The 9,501-nt window shown below is 39.5% G+C and overlaps 1 long non-coding RNA gene across 1 annotated transcript; it reads left to right on the top strand.

The window, feature by feature from the left end:
• The first annotated feature begins 5,596 nt into the window (after positions 1-5,596).
• Positions 5,597-8,978, top strand: LOC118484898. Its single transcript, XR_004874949.1, has 2 exons — positions 5,597-6,597; positions 7,567-8,978. It is a non-coding gene; the product is annotated as an uncharacterized LOC118484898 (long non-coding RNA).
• Positions 8,979-9,501: the final 523 nt, after the last annotated feature.

The raw sequence follows: 9,501 nt of genomic DNA, 5'->3' as shown, positions 1-9,501 counted from the left end.
GGTATCTATTGAAAATCTGGTAGCTGTCATTACATAGCAAATAACTGCTGCAATCCCGAACATCGTTACCCAATGTAACCAAGCCCTCAACAACAATAATGCCCCCTGCAACTTCAAGACGTTCAACTCGGCTAAGCCATCAAAGTTTTCTGGGTCTCAAGGAGCGACTGCACTTCTGCAATGGTTCGAGAGTTTAGAGAGCACCTTTAGACATGTTCAATGTCCAAACGAGCGAAAGGTAGATTTTGCATCTAGTGTCTTTGAGAAACGAGCTTTGACATGGTGGAACGGTGTGATGAGAGATAGGGGTGCCGAAGTGGCACTGGCTCAAATGTGGGAAGAGCTTCGAGCACTGATGATGAAGGAATTCTGTCCTCGTCACGAGATCAGGGCCTTAGAAAGGGAATTCGACGATCTTAAGCAAGACAGCGGCGAACATCGAGCATACACTGATCGATATGAGGAGCTGAGCCTGTTGTGTCCTTCCATGGTTACGCCTTTGGATAAGGCGATCGAAAAATACATTGATGGCCTCCCTGACTCAGTTCAGGACATTGTTACTGGTAGTAACCCCACTACGGTTAGGCAGGCCATTGAGCTATCTGCAACCTTGACTGAATCTCAGATCAGGAAACGTAAGCTTTTCCGAAAGGGTGACAAGAAACCGGTCGAGGAATCGAAACCAATCGAAGAATCAAAGACCATGGATGAACAGACTGGATCCCCTAAGAAGTCAAAGAAGCGAAAGGCTTCTCAGAACTTCGCCATGGTTACTCCTAATGATCAAGCTGTCCCCAACCAACCAACCAGCTCAACCCCCTGCTAGGAAGCCATACAATGGAACTTCACCTTTGTGCAACCAATGTAACCTTCATCATCATGCTAGGGTGAAGTGCCGCGAATGCCAAATTTGTGGACTTAAAGGTCACACAGCAAAGGTTTGCCGAGCTGCAGTTGCACCAAATCAAGCTGACAACAATCCTGCTCAAGCTCGCTTTCCACCAGGTTCTTGCTACAATTGTGGCGAGATGGGTCATTTCCGAAGAAATTGCCCAAAGCTTGCTATTGCTAATCCAGCACAGTGATGAGCATCTGAGCAACTAGAAGACAACACCCTTTAGAAATAATCATGTCTTGTGTATTATTTTCTTTTGTTATCAAGGTCTATGAAACAGTTGTTGTCATTGTTTATAAATAAATCTTTTATTTACATTACAATGTATTTATGAGGTTGTATGTATAAAGAACACATCCCTTACAATACCGACAATTAATGAACCGTATTCCTTGAAAAGCAAACTACCACCCAAATTTTTTTTTCCATTTTATGATATCTTGCGTTTCCATGAAGTTCCTAAGTACCCGTTTCTTCTAAGGAAAACGAAGTACAAGGCGCAAGTTACAACACTGGACGAATACCCAAAGTACCACTATAAATCCTTAATAGGGTACCTAAGGTATTTCCATAAATCCAAAAATTGATGTGTTCCTTAATTCGAATATTACGTTTCTTTGGAAACAAAAATCGAATTTTTGGAAGATCTTCCTATCTTTTTAGATAGATCCCAGGGGACATTGAAGTCCATCTACTGGTTTCCATATCCATTTTCAATCGATAACAAGTTAATAACAAATTAATAACCAAGTTGAACAACTATGTGATTATGTGCTTATGTGTTCCCTTTTATGTTTTTGGTGTAATCCAAGTTTTTGTTATCCAAATCCTCGTAGAATCTTCCATATCATTCGTATAAGGGATTCATAGTAGGATATCCAAAGGTACTATATTAAATCCTCAATGGGCTTTTACGTGATAGTAAAGACCCTTGGATTATATTGTACTATCCCATAATTAGACCCCTTGAATGGTCTAGTTAAACAGATTGATCAAAAAATCTAGTTAGGAATATCATGTGATGATATAGCTGAAAGGACTCCTTGGTGACCTAGTTAAAAAGATCATCTGTCGATCTAATTAAAGGACCCTATGGTAGTCTAGTTACCCTCATCACAAGTTTGATATTCTTCCCCAAAACATTACAAAACAAACTGTGCGGACTGTGCAAGGAATTACGTAATTATGGATGCATACATAATTATGGAATTTAGTGCACAGAAACCACAACAAGTTTTGTCGTGTATCTAGAGTTAACCTTATTCATTTTAGTTTTTGAAGAAATTGTGGAAAATGACTCGTTCCGTTCATTTTCGTTTCTGAAGAAATTGTGGAAAATGACTCGTTCCGTTCATTTTCGTTTCTGAAGAAATTGTGGAAAATAACTCATTCCGTTTATTTTCATTTCTGAAGAAATTGTGGGAAATGACTCATTCCGTTCATTTTCGCTTCTGAAGAAATTATGGAAAATGACTCATTCCGTTCATTTTCGTTTCTGAAGAAATTGTGGAAAATAACTCATTCCGTTTATTTTAGTTTCTGAAGAAATTGTGGAAAATGACTCGTTCCGTTCATTTTCGTTTCTGAAGAAATTGTGGAAAATGGCTCGTTCCGTTCATTTTCGTTTCTGAAGAAATTGTGGAAAATGACTCATTCCGTTCATTTTCGTTTCTGAAGAAATTGTGGAAAATGACTCATTCCGTTCATTTTCATTTCTGAAGAAATTGTGGGAAAAAACTCATTCCGTTCATTTTCGTTTCTGAAGAAATTATGGAAAATGACTCATTCCGTTCATTTTCGTTTCTAAAGAATACCCACTAAGGAAAATGACTCATTCCGTTCATTTTCGTTTCTAAAGAATACCCACTAAGGAAAATGACTCATTCCGTGCATTTTCGTTTCTAAAGAATACCCACTAAGGAAAATGACTCACTCCTTGCATTTTCGTTTCTAAAGGATACCCATTAAGGAAAATGACTCATTCTGTGCATTTTTCGTTTCCGAAAATTTTCCATCGAAGGGAAATGAATATCCCTGATTTTTCCTTCATTTCCATTTCTGAAGAGTCTCTGTTAAGGAAATGACAGGATATCGCCTTGCATATCGCTGATGGTTATTTGGCAGAGTCACAAATAGACTCCTACGAATAAATTTCGCGACGAAATTTCCTAAAGTAGGGGAGACTGTGACACCTGTGTCACCGCGACCATCAAACAAATACCAAGCCGATGAGATATTGTATTTCATACTTGGGATCTTGTATAAATATGTGTATCTTTTGCACATATCAATTCTTGTTCAATTTCAAACTTTATGTCGCTTTCTAGAGAATTATACGCAAACTGGTGCGTAAACGTACTCAGTTTAAATGCGACAAATACTCCGGAACATCAACATATACTTAACATAACTTAAATAACCTTCACATAACTTAGAAATAAGTTTTGAAGGCTTTGGTATGGCAAAAACAAGTTAATTCGCTTACAGGGACTAAACTTAACAAACTGCGAAAGTATGCCAATTTGAACTGTAACGAACATTCTGGAACATGTCCATAAGTTAAACATACCCTAAATATCCTTTACATAGCTTAGAAATAGGCTTTGAGGGGTTTGGTATGCTAAAATAAACTTTTGGATCATTCAAGGGCTAAAAGCGTCAAAAAGTGCACAAGTTTGCACTTTCGCGCATAACTTACGTTCTGAATACATCCGGACATCCAAAGATTTATGTAAGCATCCTTATATTATGCCTTAGTGTTTGGCATGAGAAAAATCCATTCGTCGCGTCATTTGGATCGTCTTTCGCGCTTATGCGCATTCCGTCGTAATTAAGCGAACATCGCGTTCGTACGGCCAAACGAAGCAACATCCGGCATATTTTTGAGCATGTTTCATGTCCACAATGTTTAGGCATCATTTTAGGGCCTTAAAGTTGGCTTTATGGGCCTTAGAAGTGTCGGAAATGGCTTAAATATGCAACAGGGACCAAAACTGCCATTTCTGAAAGTTGGTGCAGATCAGACATGCCCAGGCGGCCCGCCTGAGTTTTGTGCATATGCTGACTCGGGCCGCGTGGCCCCTGCAGATGCAGAAACTTGTTTTTTGGCTGAAGTTGGCCTTTCAAACACTCCAAAGGGCAATGGCCTTTCACAATCTCAGGAGTTAAGGGTCATTATGAGCCACCACAACATCTTGACAAGTGTACGCATAAGATCGTGGCACGATATTCAAGAAACGATCCTAACAGTTTTGCTTTTCCTATAAATACCCCCCCGCCCCCATTTGTGTTAAAACCCACAAAACTGATCAAAGAGCTCTAAGTTGATGCCATTGCTTCATACCTGAGCTCCTGGATCGAGTTTAGCTTTCAGGGACCCTCCGTAAGTGTTCTTTCGTTCTTTTAATCGCTTTCTAGTGCTAAAGTCAAACTTTGTTTGACTTTATGCGTTGACCAGCCTATGGTCAACACGAAGTTCATTGGAACTTCATAACGTGAGCGTGATCACAATGGTTATAGTCCGTAGTGACTATACCTACTGATTACCACGTTATCTAGGCTCAGTGACGAGTCGTAGTTTCGGCCAAAATGCGCATTCTTACGTATTTTGTAACTAAACTACTCGAGAGTATCAAAACCGTTTGCTTTGATACCAAACCTGTTTTCTAAACTTAGTTAAGCATGTTCTAACATGCTTAGCTTGTCACTTTTAGTTTAGTGCTTATATAGGGTCGTAAGGTAAGCGATCTAAACAATCGCTTATACTTTCGAACCCAACCCATTTGGTCGATCTTTAGGATCCGACCAAACACATTAGGTGACCATATCTGTAACCTTCCGAGGTTATACCTTATGGTCACGATGTTAGGCGTTCTAAACGCGTTTTACGCAAACGACACGTTAAGGTAGCATAAGCTACCTAAACGGGTCGTAATGGGTCGTAAGCGCTTAGGTTAGGTTTCATTTTAGTATGTAGGCTTTGTTGAACCATATTACACGAGTCTCCATACTAGTTTGGTTTACGAACCCGCATACTATCCGATCCTCCAATTTAGGTCCGGTATATTAATATAGCTACCTATTAGGTGCTGTTTGATATTCCGTGATCTCTAGCATTTTTGGTTGTTATACAAGGATTTCAAAGCAATCTCAGGTGAGTACATTGAACCCCTCTTTTGTGACAACCGGTAATTTACGGATCTTAATTACGTGATAATAGATAGTGTTTACGACGCTAATTAACTAAATCAGGCCTTTGGAATGCCCAGGAACGTTTGATCAGCTATACAGTGCGCGTGTGGTGATTTATGGGAAATCTGATGAATATTATGCGACAACAAACTGAAACCGTACGAAAGACTGACAACGCCGACAAATATGGACGTTACACAAAAATTTTTATGCCTATGGAGTTTGGGTCGCGATACCGGGTCTCGTAGGAATTACGGACCGCTTACACATGAGATTGAGCTTGTGGGCCCCGGGCCCAAGCCCAAGACACACAAGCCTAAACCTACACATAATATAATAGATCTTTACCTTACAAGATCTTATAAAATCATGTTAAAATCTCTACAAGATCTAAGCAAAAGATCTACAAAATTAATAGAGATCTTCTTCCGGTGGAAATAGCATTTGACCTGAAGGTATTATAAATACACAAAAGAATATTAATCCTCAAATCTCTATTTAAAGGGACCCCTCATGTCTGCATTTCACCCAAACAAACACACACTACTAACACCCTCAAAGTCACAAACAAAACTAAATAGGCAGACTCATCTTCAAAACACCCTCTCCCTCTTCGGTGCTCTTTCCGGCGGCGAACCAGCTCCGATCGGAGCTCCGGCGACCACACCCACACCGGTAAACCCCCCCCCTCTCCTTTCTCCTCCGATCTACACCCCCCATCCCCCTTTCTGATTCTGAAACGGACCACCACCACTGTCTGGTGGTGGTGTGCGGCGGCTAACAAGCAGAGAGAGAGAGAGAGAGACCGAGAGAGAGAAAGAGACTGAAAGAGAGAGAGAAAAACCGGCGGTCCGATTGATTATCCGGCGGTCCGACGGTCGGTTCGTTTATCCGGTGATCGATCTGACGAGCTTCGATTCAGGTGGTGGCATTCACGACCTCAGGAGCGGCAAAGGTAGCTGATGGCGGCGGTGGCGGTGGTGACCGGCGGTCCTTGCTTCGGTCCGTCGGATTTCAGCGGTAAGAACCCTCCCCGTTCCTTGATTCTGGTTCTTTTCTAGATAATTGCTGAAGATGACAATCTCGTTTTGATTTCTGATGATTTTTGATGTTGATGGTGATGACGAGGGTGGTGGTGGCCGACGCCACTGCCGGCAACGCCGACTGACGGTGGTGGGGTTGTTGAACTCCACTTTTTGGTTCAAACCCGGCTCAAGTTCTCGTTCACTCAGTCCGGATCGGATTTGGTTATGGGAAATTATTTTAGGTTCGGTTCAACCTCGGGTGTCTCAGTTCGGTCTGATAAAAAACAGTCAAGATCAGCGGGTTTGGGTCAACAAAGACATCTGGTCAGCGGGCTCAAGTCTCGGTTCGAGATACATCATTTTCGGTTCGGTTGACTCGGTCAAACCGAGTCGACCCGGTCACACCGAGTCGACCCGGTCAAACCTGGTCAACTCAGTTGACCCGGTCAACTCAGTCCATGTTTCGACGTCCCGACAAGAGATTTGGTAATTAATAACGATACATTCATAGTTTATGTTTAATGGTTGTTTTATTTACGCTAAATCGAGCTCCCGAAACGACTAAACAACTGAATTATTGGTTGATATTTACATTGATTTGATTATTATTTCGTTTACATAAATTAGCATAGCATCAATATTATTGATTTGACGATTGAATTTTGAAAAATAACGACAACTTATGTTGTCGGGGGCGTCCAAAAACAGAGGAAACTCTGTCCGTTTTTCGAGAAAAACCCTTAAACACGACACGTATCATATTTCAAAAACGACGCTTAATGGAATTCGAGTTTATAAAACTTCAAACTTTGATAATTCCAAACGTTTTTACAAATAAATATAATGTTATATTCATTTCGAACATCGTTAATTCGTATAACTTCTATAAAATAAATATAGCTAATATATTTATTTCAAGCATCGCGTAACCCGAAGTCGTTTCATCAAAATAAATATAGTTTATATTTATTCCAAATATCAAACGACACGACAATTGTTTTGCTAAATAAATATAGTTTATATATTTATTTGAAGTTATATACGACACAAGTCCTTTTATAAACTAAATATAGTTTGTATATTTGTTTCAAACTTGAAACAACGCGATGATACTTTCGCAAAATAAATATAACTTTTTGTATTTATTTTATACGCCTAGACGGCACATACGTATATTTTTGGCAAATATACACAAGACGTAATGTATATAATACAGTTATTATATATTATTTTCATACGAAGCGCGATACGAGTTTGTTATATGATATTTTCATAGAAATATTCTTTTTATACACGTACGACTTCATAAAATGAAGCTAAACGAATACAACTTAGTCATTTTCATTAAGTTAACTATTTACCGTCGAATCGTTCGATTAACGATTCGGTAGAGCTCGATGACACGTAGTTTAGATACTGCGTTTATTTAGAAACTTATTAGATATTCCGTGTTAGGAATATTGTAGAATGCACGCTAGCAAGTCAAGTCTTGGAAACGACATCGCAAAGTCGTATATAGCTAGCCTTGCACAGGAATATTCAGGCGAGTTCATAACCCCCACTTTTTACTGTTTTACGTTCTTTTTGTAAATGTTTTCGGGGTGGAAAGACATGCACGATTTTCAGAAACATACAAAGTTTTGAACAAACGTAAAACTCGTATTTCTAAAGCATATCACGAATGGATTTCGAGGAACTCAAATGATTTACGAAAGTTTTATACTAAACATACCGGTTTTTACAAAACGAATGCTTATTTTCGAAATATGAATGATTTTTCATAACTAAGGAGTCAGCCTTAGTGGCTGGGGAAGGTTCAGTCAGGGTGGCTGGGAAGGTTCAGCCAGGGTGGCTGGGGAGGCTCAGTCAGGGTGGCTGGGGAGGTTCAGCCAGGGTGGCTGGGGTGGAATATATGTTACAGTAATTACGAATACTTTTTACATGGTATGGTTAGCGTAAGGAGGTTTACTACTTAGATCATGTGAGTGGGTAGGCGGGAACTGGAGGCCATTAATCCTCATTGTAGGACCGAGGGACGTAAGCGGTAGATCTATCTGGGTGTAGCGAGCCCAACCCCAGGCCCAGCAGAACGGACCTTGGGGTGACTTTGTGCCCAACGCAAAATCCACTAGGTTTGAGTCTTCCTACTTGCACTTCACACATATCAATGGCCTTGCAAACCATTGGTGATCTCTTTTTCCTTATTTGCTACATACCAGGGATTTTTATCGTACACACTTACAAAATGCTTGATTAATACAAAATAAAAACCATGTTTTATACAAATTCAAAGTATTGGATTATACGGGCATAGAGTCAAAGTCAGGGTGGGCATTGACGGTTATACATACTTTACAAATACATGGTTTTACGATCATAGATCGTCACAAATACAAAGTCCTCATATAACTGGACAAGAAAATGATTTTTAAATTCGTTTCGAAAACCGGTTACTCCAAGAATTTATTTCAAATCTTTCACAACTCAAAAGATTTATTTCAGATCTTTTACAAACAAACTATGAACTCGCTCAACTTTATGTTGACTTTTTCGCATGTTCTTTCTCAGGTTGCATTTCTAATACAAGGCACGGTTGGAATAGGAGGACCATGAAGAGTCGAGTACTTAGCGGGCGTTCAGTTTCTAGAAAGACTTAGTTTATTTGCTTCCGCTGTGCAATGAAGATACCAGTCCAGTCACGCCAATGCTCTGATAATTTCGGGGTGTGACATCTTTTACTGTTTTCCAAACTGTTTTGGGGGGTGAAACACATATGCATACTTGTTACTTTCAAGCTTTCCTGTTTTCACATCATATGCTTATTATGTTCGTTAGTACATATATAGTACATGATTTCATTGTGTTTATGCTATGTATGTCCATTGTGTGCATACTTAGTACAATCGATTTACAATACATTTCATGCTATGTACGCCTATTGTGTGCATACTTAGTACATCACTTTACAATACATTTCATGCTACGTACGCCCATTGTGTGCATACTTAGTACATCACTTTACGATACAACTCATGCTACGTACGCCCATTGTGTCCATACTTAGTACATCACTTTACAATACATTTCATGCTACGTACGCCCATTGTGTGCATACTTAGTACATTGTTTTACATTACATTTCTGTTGCATATGCTCATCCAACATATGAACACATTATACTACATTTTGAACCGTTGTAACCATTTGACTATGTGAACCGTCTTAACCCTTTGAATTATGAACCGTTTGTAACCATTGAACCGTGTGAACCAGTTGTATCTGTTGACATGATTTACATTTGACAATAGACATTTGACTATACATAAACATTTTCTACAATTGTTAAACATTACATCTTGATGGTTTGGTTTGAGTAAGTGATCTAAGTAA

Source organism: Helianthus annuus, chromosome 12 (assembly GCF_002127325.2).
Source record: "Helianthus annuus cultivar XRQ/B chromosome 12, HanXRQr2.0-SUNRISE, whole genome shotgun sequence".
Lineage (NCBI taxonomy): Eukaryota > Viridiplantae > Streptophyta > Magnoliopsida > Asterales > Asteraceae > Helianthus > Helianthus annuus.
This window is presented reverse-complemented; position numbering and strand designations above follow the sequence as displayed.